Source organism: Chiloscyllium plagiosum, unplaced genomic scaffold (genome assembly GCF_037043375.1).
Source record: "Chiloscyllium plagiosum isolate Xiang-an unplaced genomic scaffold, Cpla_swu_hap1 HiC_scaffold_4, whole genome shotgun sequence".
NCBI lineage: Eukaryota > Metazoa > Chordata > Chondrichthyes > Orectolobiformes > Hemiscylliidae > Chiloscyllium > Chiloscyllium plagiosum.
Window position 1 is genome coordinate 60,516,339 of NW_028270142.1, and position 22,570 is coordinate 60,538,908.

Genomic DNA, 22,570 nt, shown 5'->3' on the forward strand with positions numbered 1-22,570 from the left:
AAATGTCCATACTATAGAGGAGGAACTGCTGGATGTCTTGAAATGCATAAAAGTGGATAAATCCCCAGGACCTGATCAGGTGTACCCTAGAACTCTGTGGGAAGCTATGGAAGTGATTGCTGTGCCTCTTGCTGAGATAGTTGTATCATCAATAGTCACAGATGAGGTGCCGAAAGACTGGAGGTTGGCTAATGTGGTGCCACTATTTAAGAAAGGTGGTAAGGGCAAGCCAGGGAACTACAGACCAGTGAGCCTGACATCGGAGATGGGCAAGTTGTTGAATGGAATCCTGAGGGACAAGATGTACATGTATTTAGAAAGGCAAGGACTGATTATGGACAGTCAACATGGTTTTGTGTGTGGGAAATCATATCTCACGAACTTGACTGAGTTTTTTGAAGAAGTAACAAAGAGGATTGATGAGGGCAGAGCAGTAGATGTGATCCAAAGGACTTCATTAAGGCGTTCAACATGGTTCCAAATGGGAGACTGGTGAACAAGGGTAGATTACATGGAATACAGGGAGAAATAGCTATTTGGATACAGAACTGGCTCAAAGGTAGAAGACAGAGTGTGGTGGTGGAGGGTTGCTTTTCAGACTGGAGGCCTGTGACCAGTGGAGTGCCACAAGCATCGGTGCTGGGTCCACTACTTTTACGTCATTTATATAAATGGTTTAGATGTGAGCATAAGAGATATAGTTAGTAAGTTTGCAAGATGACATCAAAATTGGAGGTGTAATGGACAGCAAAGAAGGTTACCGGAGATTACAACAGGATCTTAATCAGATGCGCCAATGGGCTGAGGAGTGGCAGATGGAGTTTAATTTAGATAAATGTGAGGTGCTGCATTTTGGGAAACAAATCTTAGCAGGACTTATACACTTAATGGTAAGGTCCTAGGGAGTGTTGATGAACAAAGGGACCTTGGAGTGCAGCTTCATAGCTCCTTGAAAGTGGAGTCGCAGGTAGATAGGATAGTGATGAAGGAGTTTGGTATGCTTTCCTTTATTGGTCAAAGTATTAAGTACAGGAGTTGGGAGGTCATGTTACGGCTGTACAGGACATTGGTTGGGCTACTTTTGGAATACTGTGTGCAATTCTGGTCTTCTTCCTATCAGAAGGATGTTGTGAAACTTGAAAGGGTTCAGAAAAGATTTACAAGGATGTTGCCAGGGTTGCAGGATTTGAGCTATCGAGAGATGCTGATTAGGCTGCGGCTGTTTTCTCTGCAGCATCAGAGGCTGAGGGGTGACCATATAGAGGTTTATAAAATAATGAGGGGCATGGATAGGATAAATAGACAAAGTCTTTTCCCTGCGGTGGGAGAGTCCAGAACCTGAGGGCATAGGTTTAGGGAGATAGGGGAAAGATATAAAAGACACCTGAGGGGCAACTTTTCATGCATAGGGTGGTATGGAGTGCGCTGCCAGAGGAAGTGGTGGAGGCTAGTACAATAGCAACATTTAAAAGGCATCTGGCTGGGTATAATAATAGGAAGGGTTTGAAGGGATATGGGCCGGGTGCTGGCAGTTGGGACTAGATTGGGTTGGGATATCTGGTCAGCATGGACAAGTTGGACTGTTGGTCTGTTTCCATGCTGTACATCTCTGTGACTCTATGACTCTCAAAGCATCCAATATCGCGAAACTACCCCATTATCCCGGCCTTAACCTCCAAATACACCGCCACATGATCAGAAATGGTTATGTTCCCAATTTTACAAGACAGCACAGAATCCAAAAAAGCCAAATGGAGCAAGAAACAAATCAATCCTTGTGTAACACTTGTGTGGATTGGAGAAAAAGGTGAAATCCCAACCTGCCAGGTGAAGACATCTCCATAAATCCACAAATCCCAACTCCACACATAAGTCCACCAATTGTTTAGACTGTGGAGATGCGCCCTGGGAACCCCTGGACATCCTATCCACTGTGGGATCCATGAGGCGTTTGAAGTCTCCCTCTATAATAGTATGGCATGTTCCAAGGGCAATCAACCTAGAAAGCGCATCAGTCAGAAATATGGGGGTATGCCAGGGAGGGGGTGGGGGGGGGGGGGAGGCAGGCAGTAAACATTCAGAATACCGTATTCCTCATCATGTATTAAAGCTTTGAGAATCTCAAACCGCCCATATTCATCCTTAATATGACCGAGCAACTGGAATGGGAGATTTGTCTGAACAAATAAAGCCACTCCCCTGCTTTTAGTGTTAAATGAATGAAAAGAACACCCGGTCAAACCTCTCCTGCTGCAACTTTAGATGCTCCTTGTAATCAAAATGGGTTTCTTGTAAAAGAGTGACATCAACCCTTTCCTTTCTAAGGCTTGAAAGTACTTTCTTTCTCTTAATTGGTGAATGACTCCCCTTAATATTCCAGGTGCACTGAAAATGGCCAATTTATCAAACGGCAACTTTGTATTGTGTTGGTCTCAACAGTAGACAGACCTAAAATAAAATGCAAGGACAACTAAGTTAAAAATAAAGTTCGGTACCCATGGGGGTGGCCTCAACCGGGACCTTGGGTTCATGTCACACTACAGGTGACCCCACTGCACTACACACACAGACACACACTCCTACAGACCCTCTCTTATATATAAGCTCTCACTCATACATTCACACATACACCCTCTCACAGACTTTTACCCCTTTACAGTCACACACACTCTCTCAGAGACATTCATATCATCCCCCCACCCCTGTATATATACACACACACACACATATAAGTTTGTGGGGTGAATTTGTACTTGCAGAATTATATTTTATTTTGCTCAAAAACTGCACGAATCCATGTAAGATTCTGTTCCTTTTTTAGATTAGACTCAGTCCGAACACTGGGGAACAGACAGCCTTACACAAGGCACCTCACACCTTCAATTCATTATTTGGACCAACATGGCAACTATTATTAAAGTTCACTGGAGAATGTAATTTTAAATTCCAGGATTTACTTTTGAAAGAACTGAAACCAACATGCCCATTCTAAAAGATGAGAGATTTAACAAACAATCCAGGTCTTTTTCAATATATAATTTCAGTTATAGCCCACTGTAAACTTTTGCTATAAATTCTGTGTCCTAAGATCTTATACTCCACAACCACCTGATGAAGGAGCAGTGCTCCGAAAGCTAGTGCTTCCAAATACTGTAAACCTGCTGGACTATAGCCTGGTGTTGTGTGATTTTTAACTTTGTACACCTCAGTCCAACACTGGCACCTCCAAATAAGGACAAATAAAACCTACTCTTGATTTAATACCAATGATTGAAAAAGATTGGAGAGCTGTTTTAAAAAAGAAACTGGGTGCGCTATTTAAATGAAGGAGGTAGAGAAAAGGCAGTAAATTAAAACTAGTTAGTCTGGCATTGATAGCAGAGAAAATGCTAGAGTCCATTATGAAACATTTAATAGCAGAGCATTTGGAAAACAATCACAGGATTGGATTGAATCAATATGGATTTACAAAAGAGAAAATAGTGCCTGACAATTTGTTTCTGGAGTTTTGCAAGATGTAACTAGCCAAGTTGATAAGAAGGCGCCGGGGGGGGGGGGGGGGGGGGGGGGGGGGGGGAGCATGGCTCTGGTTTACTGGGACTTCCAGAATGTTTTCAATAAGTTTCAAATAACAGATTAACATGTAAAAATGAAACTTCGAATTGAGAATACTGTACTGATAGGATTAGAGACTGGGTTACAGACAGGAAACTAGGAATAAACAGGGTCATTTTCCAAATAGTAGCCAGCAGGGTTCAGTGTTTGGACCACAACTACACTCAATATATTATTCATATCAATGAGGGAACTAAATCTCCAAGTTTGCAATGACAGTTGGGTGGGAGGATGAGCTGTGAGGAAGATGCAGAAATGTTTGTGTGATATGACAAGTTGAGTGGACAAATGCATGGTGGATGAAATATAATGTGGATAAGTGTGAAATTATCTGCTCTGGTAGCAAACACAGGCAGATTATTTCAATGGTGATAGATTGTGAAAGGGAATGGTACAACAAGACCTAGGTGTCTTTGTGAAAAGAGCTGGTGCATTGAGACCTGGTTGTCTTTGTACATCAATTGTTGAAAGTAAGCATGCAGGTGCAGCAGAAGGTGAAAAAAGCAAATGGTATGTTGGCCTTCATAACAAGAGGATTTGATTATTGGAAGGGATGTTTTGCTGTAATTACAGAGGGCCTTGGTGAGCCCATACCTGAAATACTGAGCAGCTTTAGTCTCCTCATCTGAAGATGGATGTTCTGGCTATGGAGAGACTGCGACTAAGGTTTACCCGATAGATTCCTGGGATGACAGGTCTGAGGTATGAAGAGAAATTGGATCAGAGTATATTCACTAAAGTTTAGAAGAATGTGGGGAGATCTCAGAAATCTATAAAATTCTAACAGGACTTGACAGAGCAAATGTAGAAAGGATGTTCCTAATAACCGGGGAGTCCAGAACCAGGGGACGTGTTTTAAGGACTGTGAAATCGAAAGTGGTGAGCCTCTAAAATTCTGTATTACAGAAAGTGGTTGAGGCCAAAACATTGAATGGTTTCAAGGAGTTAGAAATGGTTCTCGAGTCCAAAGGGATCAAAGGATATGGGGAGAAAGTGGGAGCAGTATATAGAGTAGGATGATCAGCCGTGATCACATTGAATGGCAGAGCAGGCTCAAAGGACTGAACAGCCTACTCCTATTCCTCTTTTCTACGTTTTTATGTTTCCCTGGATGCAATGGTAGCACCCAGTATATTAAATAAAGTAGTTGAAGTTCTTTTAATATTCCAAAAACCAATTAAAGAATTGTCTGCTTGGAAAACTGTCAGTGAAACCCCATTATTTATTCTCTTCAACTAGGAACTATAAGCCTATTGCTCTGATGAAAAAAATTACTAAAATTGGTCGTAAAAGTGATTTGAGGATTTGAAGTTATGCATAACCTAGTTAGATATTTTGGTGGATTTATCTAATGTTAACGCTAAGGCATTCCTCAATTTCCCACCTACATTTAAAGATGAGAGCAGAGTATCGAAACAACCTATTGGCCTGGAAAAGTTGTTACGGTGCACTAAACTGATGTAATACATTCAAATTAGCAGAATGTTTCCCGGCAGTCTACTAAGCCCACTGCCTATCATTATACTTTGATTTAGATGAATGGGCTTTCTGATAAATCTAGTCCCGTTGATCTTAATTTGAAGCAATATTCATGTCTCCAGTTAATTTACAAAGCTTAAAGAGGTGCTCTTTGCTTCAAAACTGCTTTTGAGTGTCAAGCTTAACCTCTAATAATTTGGTGCCCAAATGGAATTCAGGTTGAGGCTCCACATGGTCTTAAAATATCTTCCATTGTTTTGCTCAACTTGTCTGAGCAAACACTTGTCCTGATTTATTGTTCATTTAAATGTCCCGATATTTTTTTCTTAATGGTTAAAACAGTGAAGGAAGCTATTCATCTGCAGTATTCTAGCGTCCTAAAGAAGCAGTTCAGATAGTTTAACTCTGCCACTTTTTCCCTGTACCAGAGATATAAAGCATGGAAACAGACCCTTCGGTCCAACTTGTGCATGCTGACCAGATATCCCAACCTAATCTAGTCCCATTTGCCAAAGCCCCCTAAACCCTTCATATTCATATACCAATTCAGATCGCTTTTAAATGCTGCAATTGTATTAGCCTCCACCACTTCCTCTGGCAGCTTATTCCATACATGCACCACCCTCTGCATGAAAAAGTTGCCCCTTAGGTCCCTTTAAAATTTTTCCTTCTCACTCTAAACGTATGCCCTCTAGTCCTGGACTCCCCCACCCCAGGGAAAAGACTGTCTATTTATCTTATCCATGCCCCTCATGATTTTATAAATCTCCTTCCACATTCTTCTCTTTCAGATGATCAGTTGCCCCTTGAATGACTCAATTGAAGCTGCCCCCACAGCATACTCAGGCATGGCATTCTGGATCCCAAACATTTGCTGAGTGAAATAGTTTAACCTATTGTCTGTCACCTTTACTTATTTTGCCTTAAAGTTGTGCTCTCATTTTCAATCTTACTGCAATGGAAACAGTCTTTGTTTATGCACCCTCAAATTTGAATACCTTTAAACTAAGGATAGGCAGTGGCCTAGTGGTATTATTGCTGGACTATTAAGCTGGAGACCCAGGTTCAAATCATACCATGGCAGAGGTGGAATTTGAATTCAATAAAAATCTGGAATTAAGAATCTAACGATGACCATGAATCAATTTGTCAGGAGAAAAAAAATCTGCTTTACTAATGTCCTTTCAGGGAAGTAAACTGCCATCCTTAAATGAATAAAAATAATCTTCTCTCCACCTTTTCCCAGGAAAGAGTCCCAACTTCTCCAGTCTGTTTAACTAAAATTGTTCATTTCTGAAACTGTTCACTTGAATCTTTTCTGCACCCTCCCTAATTCTTCATATTCTGTTTAAAGTGGTGTGCTCAGAACTGGGCGCAATAATGCAAGTTTACAAGTTTAATGTTACTATGTTGCTTTTATACTCCATGGTCCTTTTCATAAAAGCTTCAGACAGGGTTTTCCAAAGTGAAGTGTCAAAACCTCACTTTTAAGCTCCTAAAAAGCTGCGCAGTTTTCTCGATTAGATTAGATTACTTAGTGTGGAAACAGGCCCTTCGGCCCAACAAGTCCACACCGATCCACCAAAGCACACCCACATTCCCCTACATTTACCCCTGCACCTAACACTACGGGCAATTTAGCATAGCCAATTCACCTAACCTGCACATCTTTGGACTGTGGGAGGAAACCGGAGCACCCGAAGGAAACCCAGGCAGACACTGGAGAATGTGCAAACTTCACACAGTCAGTTGCCTGAGGCGGGGATTGAACCCGGTTTTGACGTTTTATATCAGCTGTACCCCTATCTCTTAGCCCTCCCCACAACCCGCACACAACTTTTGCAGTTCTCAGAGGAATCGCAACAATTTCCAAGCATGGAAGTGGAGTTACAGTGGGAGAAAGTTTGGGAAGCACACTCTCAACATGTCCTGCTACTACCTTCAATGATTTATACTCTTTGGTCCCACTGTCCTTGAAACCCATGAACCTTTTACTTTCTTTGTTTGCAAATTTTGAAATTTGCTCGGTTCACCATTGGATAGGTCAGGAAGAACAACGAGAATTTCAGTCTAAAATCTTCCTTCAGTCCAAAAAAAAAACCCATTAGCCCGTATTCTCTTGTATCCTTCTGGCCACTCAACAAATTTGTTTCCATGTTGCTATTTTACCTTTTATTCCATGAACTCTAATTTCTCTCACAGGTCGGTTACGTGGCACATCGTTAAATGCCTTTGCAAATCCATGTACACCACAAACAAAATCATTATTCTCACCAATTGCCTCCTCAAAAAACTCCAATATGTAAGTTAAACACAATTTTGGATAGACTGGGAGGTTTTTTTTCCCCGGACCATTGTGGGGTGACCTTCTGGAGGTTTATAAAATATCATGAAGAGCATAGACAAGGTCTGTAGCCAAGGTTTTGTTCAAAGGGTAATGGTGTCCAAAACTGGAGAACATAGGTTTAAAGTGAGAGGGGAAAGATTTAAAAAGGACCCGAGGAGTAGCTTTTTCACATAGAGGGTGGTGTACCTGTGGAATGAGCTGCCAGACAAAGTCGTAGAGGTGGGTACAATTACCATATTTAAAAGACATTTGGAGAGGTACATTAATAGATAATTAAACATATTTGGGCCGAATGCAGGCAAATGGGACTACTTCAGTTTAGGATACCTGGTCAGCATGGATGAATTGGACCGAAGGGTCTGTTTCCATGTTACATGACTCTATAATTTTGAGCTTTCCTTAACCCATGTTTGTCCTAGTGATCTAGTTCAGGACAAAATTGTCATTTGTAGATGCTTCCCCACCACCCACCAAGGTTAAAATAACTGGCCTGTCATTTCTGACCTTGCCTTTGCATTACTTTTATAATAAGGCCATAAGGTTTGCAATTTTTCAGACCTCAACTGGTACTATTCTGAAGACTAATGAAAAGTTGAAAATGATGAGCAGAGCCTGCAATTTGTGCTCACTTCCCTCAGTATTTGGTTAGAATATCTTATACATTTTAAACCTTAAGTGTTTGCAATTTTTAAAACTTTGTTTAGATGCTTTGACCAGTAAGCAATATTTGCCATTTATAGTGTTCAATTTCTTTTATGGACTTATGTAAGAAACAGCCATAAGTAAATATTTTACTGTATTCTTGATACTAGTAAAATAACTTACGTATAGAAAATGTGCCCCTCTGCAAGAGAACAATTAATTTATATGTAATTGATTGGAAAGGTAGATGCAATGTGGACATTGATAACAAAGTTCAATCATCATTTTTAACTCTTCAGGTATGTTAAAATCAATGTTCCATGTAATTGTACATTAAATTTATCTTAAAAAAAAATCAAAGTACAACTATTTAAAATTATATTCCCTGGGTTCATCTAACTTTAATCTTCCGTTGCTCCTTAAGGTTTTGGAGCAGCTTTTTCCACACAGTGGAAGTCCTCCAATACCAGGACAAATTGGCCTTTTTGTGAGCTTTGATGTCAGTGGTGACTAGTAAAAAACACAGCAGGACTGTCACAAATTGCACACACAGACTAGACCAATTTATAAAGACATTGCTACTGCTAACACTGCCCAATTCAATCCACTAGTCTAGAGAATTGTAACAACTTAGAATCAGGGATTCAAATGTTTTGACATGTGTTTTCAGGTATCACTTTTGGCATACGTGCAAATTTCAGTGGTATAATTCTAAAAGAAAGCTAGTGACTTTTTGTGATTTCCTGGACTCCAATTGCCAGAAGTTGTTGTTTTCATCTATTTTTCCTAGTCAACCTGTTAAGAGCGCGGTGGGCGGCACGGTGGCACAGTGGTTAGCACTGCTGCCTCGCAGCGCCAGAGACCCGGGTTCAATTCCCGACTCAGGCGACTGACTGTGTGGAGTTTGCACTTTCTCCCCGTGTCTGCGTGGGTTTCCTCCGGGTGCTCCGGTTTCCTCCCACAGTCCAAAGATGTGCAGGTTAGGTGAATTGGCCATACTAAATTGCCCGTAGTGTTAGGTAAGGGGTAAATGTAGGGGTATGGGTGGGTTTCGCTTCGGCGGGTCGGTGTGGACTTGTTGGGCCGAAGGGCCTGTTTCCACACTGTAATCTAATCTAATCTAAAAGACGTTATAATACACCTGTGGAGTGGGTGAGACTTAAACCCAGGTCTCTCAATCCAAGAGCAGGGACACTACCACTACATCATCTAATTGACCAGGATAGTTGTAGAAACAATTGGTCTCAACTGGCCTCAGAAATATGCAGCAATTAGTCATGGTGATAACATAGATTGCACAATACACAAAGTCCTGATAGGTGAATACTGCTGTAATTATAAAGAATATCCTTCGACTTGGAGGAAGTATTGCGGTTATTCATTTATCAGCAATATCAATGCTGCAGTCATAGAGATGTACAGAACAGAAACAGACCCTTCCACACAACTCGTCCTTGCCGACCAGATATCCTGAACTAATCTAGTCCCATTTGCCAGCACTTGGCCCATATGCATCTAAACCCTTTTTATTCATATACCCATCCAGTTGCCTGTTAAATGTTGTAATTGTACCAGCCTCCACCACTTCCTCTGGCAGCTTATTCCATACACACACCACCCTCTGCATGAAAATGTTGCCCCTTAGGTCCCTTTTAAATTTTTCCACTCTCACTCTAAACCGATGACCTCTAGTTCTGGACTCTCCCACCCCAGGGAAAAGACCTTGCTATTTATCCTATCCATACCCCTCATGATTTTATAAACCTCTATAAAAGGTCACCCCCTCAGCCTCCAAAGCTCCTGGGAAAACAGCCCCAGCCTATTCAACCTCTCCCTGTAGCTCAAATCCTCCAACCCTGGAAACACCCTTGTAAATCTTTTCTGAACACTTCCAAGTTGCACAATATCCTTCCAACAGGAGGGAGGCCAGAATATTCCAAACGTGTACAGCTGCAACATGATCTCCCAACTCCTATACTCAATGCACTGACCAATAAAGGAAAGCATACCAAACTGCAGTCTAAGTGACTGTCTATTCCAAACCTGAACATTTGAAGCGCTGGAATCTCTACCATGTAAAGTATATTTATAGTTAGGAGCTGGAGGTAATTTATTCTTTTCCTGATTATTATCAAATGATCCTTTTTAAGTGCTTGAATGGACAATGATATGAGTTAGAATAGAATATAGATAACTTCAACAATGTTGACACACGGTATGCTGTCAAGCTACTGGTTCAGCAAACTATGTGTCAACATATGTGAAGCTATTCTATGTTCTATTCTAACTCATAGCTGTGTCCATTCAAACACATATAAGAAGGATCATTTGATAATAATCAGGAAAAGAATGAATTACCTCCAGTTCCTAACTGTAAAGATACTTTACATGGTAGAGACTCCAGCGCTTCAAATATTCAGGTTCGGAATGGACAGTCACTTACACTGGCCAAAAGTTAATGACAATTTCATTTTACTTGGTATTTCTGAAACTGAGATAGTTAAATGAATGCAGTTTTTCCTGTACGACAGAGCTCTTATCATTTGTTTGCATTCAAGGTCTGGAGTTTTGCCACTCCCTTTAGAATTGCATAAGTCACTATTAATCATTAACAAACTAGTTACAGTTTTTGGCTGGGTACTGTTGACTGAGCTACAAAGTAGTGTAGGTTTAATAAAGTATAGCTGCTGTTAAAATTCATTCAATTGTGAGAAGATATACTTGAAAGGAAAGGGACTTGTAAAAATTCTGTTCTCTATTTGTGCTGTGAAACGGGTAGATATGAAACTTTGGAAACTAATCCAATAGAGTCCTGAAGATAAACACAAAATGGCACAAATATTTAATAGTCAAGGCAGCATTTGTAGAGAAAGCAAGATAATGTTTCATGGAAGTGTATCTTTCATCAAAACTGTCATAAATTAGGAGTGTAACAGATTTTAAGCAAGTATGGAGCAGCACTGGGGTGTGAAAGAGGAAGTTAAGTGACATAGTGGAAGCCACTTGTCTCATCACCATCTTCTTTGCCTACCCCATTGTACTTAATCACACTTGCCTTCCGTCCAATCACAAACTCTCTCCTTTATTCTTTACTTGCCTCCATCCTTTCCCTGCTATTGCACTTGTTTAAAACCTTTAATGTACTTGTTTTCAGTTCTGACAGAAGGTCACTCAATCTAAAGTGTTAACTCTTTTTTTTATCTCTCCAGAAATTCTACCAAAACTGCAGACTACTTCCAGATATTTCAGATTTCTGGCATCCGCAGTATTTTAATTCTGCAATGACCAGGCAGTTCTCAATCCAGATAGATAGAACAGTCTGGTTGCCATCCAACTCCAGGATCTCATCCATCAGGTTTCACGGCTACCAAGTTAAATAGAGGTTAAACTGTGTTCACATGAATATATTTACTAATCAGTTGTTCTTGTGAGTTGAAACTTTATTGCTGGAACAGCACAGCAGGTCAGGCAGCATCCAGGGAACAGGAGATTCGACGTTTCGGGCACAGGCCCTTCTTCAGGAACGTCGAATCTCCTGTTCCCTGGATGCTGCCTGACCTGCTGTGCTGTTCCAGCAATAAAGTTTCAACTTTGATACTCCAGCATCTGCAGACCTCACTTTCTCCTCGAAGTTGTTCTTGTGACCCTTGAGTGAAACCGAAGTCCACTCCACTATACAAGACTCTATTTGAGAAAGAGCAGAGAATTGTCCCTTCAGCAGCACTACTAAAATTGGTGATTCATTTTATTTGGGGAGTTACAAATTGTTTGCAGCATTAATCTAGATAACAACAGAACATAACAACAACTAACACAACAGGCATAATGTTAAAAGTCAACCCCAAGGATAGAAATGGGCAGAGACAACAATAAACTGGAGATGAAGCCTATGGTCTGGATATATTCTTATTTACCTCTCTGCCTAAAGCCAGGGCTAACTCAAGCTCCATGATCAGCATACGAAGCGGAGCCCACATTTGCCAGTCAACTGAGCGAACCACATCAATCTCACCCTGGGAATCCAAATTGTTGTGGGAAAATAAACTGCTACATATTATAGACTGGAGCCATGGATAAAGATGATAGAGATTCCAATTTCTTTCTATAACATGACTGAGCAGGAATCTCTCTGACTCTTAGACTAAAGCAGGTGCTGTGTTGAAAGGATGACACTCAATCATAAGTTAATGCTCCATCTGTTTAGCCACGTTATATACGTACTGCATCTTCTTTTGCCATGTAATGCATTGTATCCATGTGTGTTAACATGTCAGAGAACAGATAGCAGAGACACTATTACATATAAAAAGCAATTCTTCAGTAGTAGGAATAATACCAGAGGAGGGGAACGTTTTTAGACAGAGGGTGGTACACATATGGAATGAGCTGCCAACGAAGTGGTTGAGGCAGGTATAGGAAAGGTTTAGAAGGATATGGGTCAAGTACAGGGAAATGGGGTTAGCATGGATGGACATTTTGGTCGCCATCGACTGGTTTGGGCCACAGGGCCTGTCTCCATGCTGTAGGACTCTATGACTGGCAGATCACTAATGTTACTCCCACATTAACAAAGAAAACTACAACAAATCCAGAAAACTATTAAACAGCTTAATTTCAGTGTTAGAAAAGATAATGAAATCTCTACTCGAAGATATTCAATTGACATGAATGGCTTGGATACAGAAATTGGAAGTGCAAACATTTTGTGGATGACACCAAATTGACAGAATTCATAAATGCAAAGGAAAACAGGTGACAGAATATAGGAAGACATTGGTAGGCTTGCCAATGTGTAAACAATAAATAAATTTTAATCTAGACAAGGGTATGATCATGCATTTTGATAGGAAGAATAAGTAGACCATTTATTGTTCAGAGAATAAAAATCTGAATGCGTTGGAAGAACAAGACGAAAGGGAACAGAGCCATAATCACTAAGAGTAGAGTGCAGACTAATAAGAAGGTTGAACCAAAAAGCAAACCATGCACCAAGCTTCTCAGTATTGAAAAACAGTGATGTTATGCCAAATTGTTTTGAACCTTGATTAAACCACCCAGAATACTGTCTACAGTTCTGATCTTGATATTATAAGATGGAATTGGTGGCATTGCAAAATGTGAAAAAATTACTCAAAGGATGACTTTAAAAAAACAGAATAATTGTGAACCACAGTGGTTTCGGCACAAATTTATGTGAAACGCCAATTCCTACCTACCTTTCACCAGTCTCAGTAGGTACCCTTAACCCCTATTTTGTTCAGTATTTGACAGCATTTGTCGCCATCACAATGGTTGGGGGCACACTCACCATCTATGTAGTCATAGTGTCTACGATGTCATAGCCAGCACTACTGCAGCTAGGTATTTGCATCAAAGAATGAAAATGATAACGTCAGTGTTTTCTAAATATTTTAAATGAACACAAACCTGCGACTTGTCTCACTGCCTTACTTCAAACACTTGTTTGTCAGTCCTGCACCTGATCTCTCATTGCTTCTCTCCTCCTGTTTATTGCCAATACACTGTAGTATGTTGTAATGTGCTTGCTGTCCACTCTCTAAAGTCAGTAGGTTGAGGGCTACCTGATAGAAATCTTTCAGACAGGATTTGATTGGTCATCCCATTGAAAGTGCATCCAGCTGTGGAGAATTCAAAACTATAATAACAAAAAATATAAGTGGGCTCTTGTGGCACAATAGTAGTGTGTCTCCTTGAGTCAAGGAGACCTTGATTCAAGTCCCACCTCCTCCAGAGATGTGTAATAACATTTCTGAACGGATTGATGAGAAAATATTTAACAGTAAATATAGGCTAGTCATTAATAAAATCAAAAAGAGAATTTGAGAAACTTCTTTCTCCATAAATAGTAATCAGGATGTGGAACTATCAACTACGTGGAGTTGAGGCAAACAGAACAAATGCATTTAAAGGGGAGGTGGGGAAAAAAAACAAATAGAAGGATATTGTACTTTACAGATGCAAACAATACCAATCAGCTATGATTTAATCTGATAAGGAACTACACGGGTAGCCCTTCCACAAAGTCAAGTGAAAATTCAGGTAATAGGTTAGTCATTTTAAAAAGGAACCCAGTACATGTTTAAGGAGGAAAAATCTACTGAAAGGCTGAGACCAGGCAGATGGAAGAAGAGGAAACTCATGTGGAATTTCTTTGTTCGCACAAGAATCCCCTATCTCTCACTTTCCCAGACTGAATTCCATTTGCTAGTGCTGTGCACACCTGTCTAGTCCATTGATATCCTCCAGCTGTTTATTGCTATCCCTCTCCCCATTTATCACCCTACATGTATCAGTTGGGCCAAATGACTCATTTCTGTACTGTAACAATCCAACTGGACAATGGAACGGGCTCAGTGGGTTGAATGGTTGACTGTTGTTCTCATGGGAAATACTATTTCCCAAATTATAGAGAGCAGTAAAGTTTGACAACTGTGGAGATAGGGGATATGTAACTGTCTGGATAGCAGCTCGGTTTGTAAAGAAATAACAAGTGGAGAATAGCGTTAGAGAAATGTTATTTAGGTTGGAGACGCACGTATCAGTGCTAGGTCTTATACCTTACATTAATTATTTGGTCTTAGGAAAAAAAACAATCAAAATTTACAATTGAATACCAAACCAGAGGGACTAACAAAAAGGGGAATGCAGCATCAGACAGCAAGACTTAATTAAACTTGAAGACCAAATGATAAGGTAGCAAATGAACCATCAACAAATAAAGGTGGTCAGTGAAACCTTAGGAAATAAGAAAATGAATGTTGTGGAAGAGTATAAAAGATGAAGGGGCACTGGTGAACAAGTAAGCAAAGCAATTCAAAATGCTGACAAAGCACCGGAATTTATTTTTAGAATTGCAGAAGTCAAAAGCAGTGAATTTATATTAACATCAAAAGATCCTTGTGAGCATGTAGTTGAGCACTCTGCACAATTCAGGTTACCACAATATTGAAAAGACGTTGAAGCACTCGAGTGGATATACATGAGAACGGTCAGGGCCAATGACCCTCTCAACCTTGGGGAAGGGTAATTCTCAACAGACAAAAATGAAAACTCAGGTGTTAGAATAGATGCTAGGAGAATAAAATATTCACCCATAACAACCTGCTTTTATATCACACCTTTAACACAACACAATATTCCACAGCACCTCTTGAATACTTCAACACAAAATTTAACACAATAGATAATGGATAAAGAGCCAAAAGCTTGGTTGAGGTGATAGGTTTCAAGAGGTGTCTTAAAAGGAGAGAGTAAGGTAGACATTTGTGGGGGGGGGTGGGTTCCAGAGCTTAAGGCCCAGGTAAATAAAGGCCTGGCTACCAATTTGCAAGGGGCACTGACTAAAAAGGAATGCTTAAGATGGCATATTTACAGGAGTACAGATATCTCAGAGAGTTGAACAGCTGGAGGGAATCAGAAAGATAAACAGGGAGAGACCTGTGGAAGATGTGGTCCAGAACTAGAGGGCATAGGTTTATGGTGAGAGGTGAAAGATATAAAAGAGACCTAAGGGACAGCCTTTTCACACAGAAGGTGGTACGTGTATGGAATGAGCTGCCAAGGAAGGAGGCTGGTACAACTGCAACATTTAAAAGGCATTTGGATGGGTATATGAATAGGAAGGGTTTGGAGGGATATGGGCCAGGTGTTGGTAAGTGGGACTAGATTGGATTGGGATATCTGGTCGGCATGGACGGGTTGGACTGAAGGGTCTGTTTCCATGCCGTACATCTCTATGACTGTATGTGAAAATGATAATGAGGGTTTTAAATCAAAGTGTTGCTTAATCAGGAACCAATGTACATCAATGAGCAAAGGGTGATGGACGAATGGGTCTTTAGTACAAGAAAGCATACAAACAGGATAGTTTTGGATTAAGTTTACAGAGATAAACAAATATGAGAAGCTTGCCAGGACTATGAAAATAGTCAAGTCCACAGATGACAAAGGTGTTGATGAGTGTTTCAGCAGCAGATGAACTGAAGTATGGGTAGAGTCAGGATAATAGAGTCAGGACAATAAAGTCATAGAGATGTATAGCACAGAAACAGATCTATCGGTGCAACTTGTCCATGCCGACCAGATACCCTAAATTAATCTAGTCCCAATTACCAGCACTTGGCACATATCCTTCTAAACCCTTCCTATTCATGTACCCATCCAGATTCCTTTTAAATGTTGTAATTGTACCAGTCTCCACCACTTCCTCTAGCAGCTCATTCCATTCACACACTACCCTTTGCGTGAAAAAGTTGCCCTTCTTCGCTATCCACAATACCTCCAATTTTGATGTCATCTGCAAATTACTGATTGTACCTCCCATGTTCACATCCAAACCATTTATATAAATGATGCAAAGCAGTGGACCCAGCACCGACGCTTGTGGCACACCATTAGTCACAGGCACCAGTCTGAAGAGCAACCCTCCACTACCACCTTCTACCTTTGAGTCAGCTCTGAATCCAAATGGCTAGTTTACATTAGATTAGATTAGATTAGATTACTTACAGTGTGGAAACAGGCCCTTCGCCCCAACAAGTCCACACCGACCCGCCGAAGCGCAACCCACCCAGACCCATTCCCCTACATTTACCCCTTCACCTAACACTACGGTGTAATTTAGCATGACCAATTCACCTAACCTGCACATTTTTGGACTGTGGGAGGAAACCCACGCAGACACGGGAAGAATGTACAAACTCCACACAGTCAGTCGCCTGAGGCGGAAATTGAACCCGGGTCTCTGGCGCTGTGAGGCAGCAGTTCTCCCTGTATTCAATGTGATCTAACATTGATAACCAGGCTATCATGAGGAACCTTGTCGATTGCCTTTGTGAAGTCCATATAGATCATGCCCACCATTCTGCCCTCATCAATCCTCTTCATTACTTCTTAAAAATACTGAATCATGATTGAGAGTCATGATTTCCCGTGCACAAAGCCATGTTGACTATCCCTAATTAGTTCTTGCCTTTCCAAATACATGTGAATCCTGTCCCTCAGGATTCCCTCCATCAACTTGCCCACCACTGTCATCAGGCTCATTGGTCTATATAGTTCCCTGGCCTTTCTTTACTATCTTTCTTAAATACTGGCACCATGTTAGCCAACCTCCAGTCTTCCGGCACCTCACCTGTGACTATTGATGATACAAATATCTTAGCAAGGAGCTCAGCAATCATTTCCCTAGATTCCCACAGAGTTCTAAGCTGCACCTGATCAGATCCTGGGATTTATCCACCCATATTCATCTCAAGGCATCCAGCATCTCCTTTGTAATACGGACATTTTTGAAGATGCCACCGTCTGTTTCCTCACATTCTGTATGTGTCAGAGGTGAACAGCAAGCAACTTGAGAGTATATAGAAAAATCAAGATAGAATGAGAGTTGTTTAAATGAAAGTAGACGTTGGTGAACAATATATTCGAAGAACTGAAGATAAGAATCAAGGAAGAATGTCAGAAATGGATCATGAGTATTTAAAAAAGCAATACCATTCTTTTTGTTTGTTTGCAATTCAACTATCTGGTGCCCTCTAGTGGTCTCCAAAAATGGTTTACTTTTAACAAATCAGATTGGAAGATTGTGAAATTAATGGCACAAGGATTGAAAAAATACTCACTGTTATTTAGAAATTCTGAGGTCCAGTAGACATCTTGAAGCACTTTACAGCCAAATAAGCTCTTTTGAATTGTCGTGACTATTTAAAATGTAGGAAAACAAGCAACCAATTAGGATGCAGCAATATGATAATGACGAGATAAGATTGTCTTGCAATATTCTCTGTGGATAAACACTGGCCATTACAGCAGGGATAACTCCCTTGCTCTACTCTGAAACAGTGCCACGTGATCTGTTACTGGCTCCAAGGCATGCACAAACAGACTCAGTTTAACTTTTCATCTGAAAAACAACACTTCCAATGATGCACTACTTCTCAGCACTATACTGGCGCATCACCCTTTAGTTTTGTGCCCAGGGTCTGGAATGGGAATTGAAGCCAGTACATTATGACTCAGGGTCAAAAGTGCGATGAGCAATGACCAGCTAATGTTGCTGATGGAGAAAGAAATGCAAAGAAAAACAAAGAACAATACAGCACAGGAGCAGGCCCTTCAGCCCACCAAGCCTGCGCTGATTCATATTCCTTATTTAGACTCACTACTTGCCAATATGCAATTTCTATTCCTTTGTTCACCTCCCATTCATGTGTCTATCAAGACATCTATAAATGTTGCTAATGCACCTGCTTCCACTACTCTGTGTGAAACATTTTCCCTGCATTTTGGACCTAAACTTCCCCTCTCACCTAGTACCTGTGCCCTCTTGCAGTTGACCTTTTCACACTGGGAAAAAGCCTGACCATCCATCATATCAATGCCTCTCATAATTTTGTAGACTTCTATCAGATTGTCCCTCAGCCTCCATCTTTCCAGTGAAAACAATCTGAGTATATCCAACCCTCCAGACCAGGCAAATCCTGGTAATCCTTCTCTACACTCTCTTAAGTATCCAGGTCTTTCTGGTAGTGTGAACAGCATGCAATATTACAAATATGACTTTACTGAAGTTTTATACGGATGTCACATAACTTCCCAACTATAATATTCGATGCCCCGGCTGATGAAAGAAAGCGTGCTATATGCCTCTTTGACCACTTCATTCATCTGTGCTGCCACTTTCAGGGATCTATGCACCTGTGCACCCAGATTCCTTTGTATGTCAATGCTCCTAAGAGTCCTGCCAATTATTGTATAATTCACACCTGAATTTGATCTTCCAAAATGCATCACCTCATATTTGTCTGGATTAAACTCTATCCACCACTTCTCTGCCCAAATTTGAAACCTATCTTGTATCCCTTGACAATCCTCCACACTATCTGCAATTTTGCCAATTTTGAGGTCATCCGCAAACTTACTAGTCAGACCACCTATGATAGACTTTGGCTGAAAGACTTTAGATGGTGGTCTTTCCCCATTGTGCCTTGGCGGCATCTGCCCCAAGCTTTAGTGCATCCCTCAGCACGTTGTCCTGAATTTTGGAAAGTGCCAGTCTGCAACACTTATCCGAGGTCAATTATTTACACTGGAAGACCAACAAGTCTTGGGCAGACCAAAGAGCGTCTTTCATTGAGTTGATGATCCATCAGGCACAGTCAATGTGTGTCTCGATTTGCATTCCATGGGACAGACCATACAGCACGAATCCTGCATCACAGAACTGCTTGGAATGAACCTCGACAAAAACCACAGCATCTCTCTCCAGACTTTCTTTGCAAAAGCACATTCCACAAAGATATGTGTGCCAGTCTCTACCCCATGCCCCCACAAACACTTCGAGGGCAGTGTGCAGTGGCGCAGAGTCCAGGCAGTACACGAAGGATCTCATACGTAGTGTCCTTCTCACCACCAGCCAAGCAATTTCTTGGTGCTTTTTGGAAAATTCTAGCAATGACATTGACAGCTTGCTCAGGGAATGACACATCAGGCTCTTTGATACGGAGTGCCTGTCACAAGTTCCTCACTTCATCCATTCCTCTCTCTTAAAAGTGTATACTGACATACTAACTGTGAGACGGAACAACATTTCAATCATTAGCTGATGTAGCTCACTTTCTCCTTCATGATGCTGAAGGACTTTGGTAGGGAGTGAATACATGTGAATCCTGTCCCTCAGGATTCCCTCCATCAACTTGCCCACCACTGTCGTCAGGCTCATTGGTCTATATAGTTCCCTGGCTTTTCTTTACTATCTTTCTTAAATACTGGCACCATGTTAGCCAACCTCCAGTCTTCCGGCACCTCACCTGTGACTATTGATGAGAGTGGTTTACTCGGGGACAGGAAGGGGGGTGGGGGGGGGAATTGTGATCATTGGAGCTGGAGGATTTGCACTGTAGGGTATGAACTTGGATGGAGTCACATTTTGATTCCAGCATATCAATGGGAGCAGAGTGCGTTGCCTCCATTGATTCTGGTGTGAAAGTATTTTTGTGATTCCACAGAAGTCCTTTCTGAATTTCATTTGGATGGGGGTTTTTATTTTGATACCATACAGCTCTGTTCTAAATTAGTGTTAACACAACCTTAGAATCAAACTTGAATGAGGAAGCCACTGGGCTGACACTTCTGAGCACTGCCAGTGGGGAGTTCTACAATCTGCAATCAGCTTTCTTTCAGCTGAGATGTTAATATGAAAGATCCCATGGCACATCAAAGAATAGCAAAGCTCTCTTGGTGTCCTCATTAACATTCATTCCTTCACATACATGAAGTGGGTGATCTATCATTCATTTTGCTGCCATTTGTGGGCACTTGCCAACACTCCACAGTTTGCTTTTCACTAGACTGACCTAATCTGCTCTTGTCCTGTTATAATTTAAAGTCATGGTTTTTGGATTCATTTTTTCCATACTGTTATGCATTTTATGTAATGTAGTGCAATCTTATGTAATAGATTAAATCTTTCCAAGGGCCTCAAGTTCTTCTAACTCAGACCACTAATGTTAAGGTCCAACTGTGGGGTCTTCCTTGCAAGCTCCAGTATTTGCATGTTTATGTGACAATTACTGGATTAATCTTTAAAACATAGTTGACTAAAATGAAATGATATTATAAGTTTTATTGAGTGATGCAGGTAACAGTATTGCTTAAATTAGCTACGCCAAGCATAATCCAGTACTATAAAGTCAATGCACTACTGCTCTGTCAGAGTTTGGTAGGTCACCATTCTAGACTCATGATTGAGGTAAAAACAATGTCTGCAGATGCTGGAAACCAGATTCTGGATTAGTGGTGCTGGAAGAGCACAGCATTTCAGGCAGCATCCAAGGAGCTTCGAAATCGACGTTTCGGGAATGATGAAGGGCTTTTGCCCGAAAAGTAGATTTCGAAGCTCCTTGGGATGCTGCCTGAAATGCTGGGCTCTTCCAGCACCACTAATCCAGAATATAGACTCATGATTGTCTCCACTACAAATTCTGAGTTTCAACTATACTGAAAAGATGATGTCCGCACACAAGTGAAGAAACAATCGTGAAACGGCTATTTCCAAAGCACACAGGTAGCAGTGGAAGACTACTTTCCCCCTCTTCCAGAATCTTAGTCTCTGATCACTCAAACTTTCCCCAAATGTTCTGTAGAGAATCTGAATTTGTATTTGCTGGAGCAGACGACTTTTTGTTTGGAATGTAGTCCTTGACCTGCAGCTATGCTGTCCTTTGACGGCTCAAGCATTTTTTTTTCTAATTATTCAAAATGGCTACAAATTAACTTGCTGACCCTCTTGACCATTGCAATGATCTACTTCGTTTCTTCAGTTCTATATAATAGTATTGTGCTTGAAGACAGGACTGGGATCACCCACCACTACGGTTCAGCTGCAAACCTTCGGAAAAACATTATATCTCAGAAGCTGACACGTGAAGCGTGACCCAAGGAACAAATGGCAGCCTTCTCTCACGGGAAAACGTTGGAATTTACCCAATCTGTGGGTGTGTCTCGGGGCCAGAGGGAGGTACTTGCCTGACTGTGTTTCATGTTGTCAGTACGACGTCGTTCCGCTCTCTCGCTGTGACTACAGAATACAGTACAGGCTTGAGAAATCGAGTTGGGGGAAGAAGTGAGCCGGTTTCATTCTTCCGAAAGTAACATTCAACTCATGATGTTGTAAGCACACTGACGCAGAGTTGATTTAGCAATTTCTGTCGAGCCACGAAGGTCAGAGAGCAAACAGGAATCTCGGGAGCTGGAGCCGCTCAGGGAGTGTCCGCCTTCGTGCCTCAGCACCGGCGAATTAATGTCCCAATATTGCCGGGAGACTGTCGTCAGGAGAAAAACCTGTAACGATTTTGTCGCGTTTGCTCACGAGCAATCATTTTAACTCTTACCTGACCTTTCCCCAGCGACATAAAGCGATTCATGGAACCCGTGTTGAAAGATAATTTGATTCAGAATCTGTCTAAAATCGTCAAAAGCCAGTAAATGTACAAATTGCTCACATTGCCACACGCATGAGCGCAAAACATGTATTTTTAACCAACATTGAGACAAACTAATGGGTGGCATAAATGAAATAAGGTAGAGTCGATTACAAGATCACACGATTGTTATAGCGCCGAAGGAGGCCATCCGGCCCATCATGACTGCATCTGTTCTCTCACTTGGTGTTAATCTCTTGCCTTTTCCCCATTTCCCCATACGCTGTGACAGGATTAGGCTATTCAGCTCCTGAATGCGATCATGACTGATCTGTGACCTAAATTCATATACCTGCCTTTGGCTCATATCTCTTAATACATTTGCTTAACAAAAATGTATCAAACTCAGATTTAAAAATAATAACTGATACGGCATCCTCAGGAGAACCTTAAGGGGAACAGCTGCTTTCTATTTACCCTGTCTATGCTCCTCATAATCTTTCACATCTCAATCAGGTTCCCCCCCATCCATCATGTTCTCCGC

At 41.2% G+C, this 22,570-nt stretch overlaps 1 long non-coding RNA gene across 1 annotated transcript in view; it reads right to left on the reverse strand.

Annotated features, from left to right (window-relative positions):
• Positions 1-22,059, reverse strand: part of LOC122549155 (uncharacterized) — a 30,616-nt gene extending 8,557 nt beyond the window's left edge. Inside the window, exons 1-2 of the long non-coding RNA XR_006311433.2 lie at positions 21,632-22,059; positions 17,728-17,805 (exon numbers count right to left, since the gene is read on the reverse strand). This is a non-coding gene — a long non-coding RNA (uncharacterized LOC122549155). The remainder of the gene's footprint in view (positions 1-17,727; positions 17,806-21,631) is intronic.
• Positions 22,060-22,570: the final 511 nt, after the last annotated feature.